The sequence below is a fragment of the Orycteropus afer genome, unplaced genomic scaffold, assembly GCF_000298275.1.
Source record: "Orycteropus afer afer isolate SDZICR_OR568_19922 unplaced genomic scaffold, OryAfe1.0 scaffold00439, whole genome shotgun sequence".
Taxonomy (NCBI): Eukaryota; Metazoa; Chordata; class Mammalia; order Tubulidentata; family Orycteropodidae; genus Orycteropus; species Orycteropus afer.
The window spans coordinates 1,549,932-1,550,208 of record NW_006922026.1 but is presented as its reverse complement, the minus strand read 5'-3'; positions in this window follow the sequence as shown (position 1 = coordinate 1,550,208).

Sequence of the window (277 nt, the reverse complement as noted above, 5' to 3'; positions counted from 1 at the left end):
AAAAATAATACAATCTTATTTGGCTAAACAAAACAAACAAACAAAAAAAACAATCTAAAGCATATCTAAATGTAAATCTAGGCATGAATATATGTGTGTATGTATTACACAAACAGAGGAGCTCTGATGGTTCAGTGCCTAAGGTATTTGACTGCTAATTAGAAGATTGGCTATTCAAAGCCAGCTCTGCTGAAGGAAGATGAGGCAATCTACATCCATAGAGATTGCTTGCTTTGGGGATCTCTATGAGTCAGAATTGAGTTGATGGCAGTGAGTT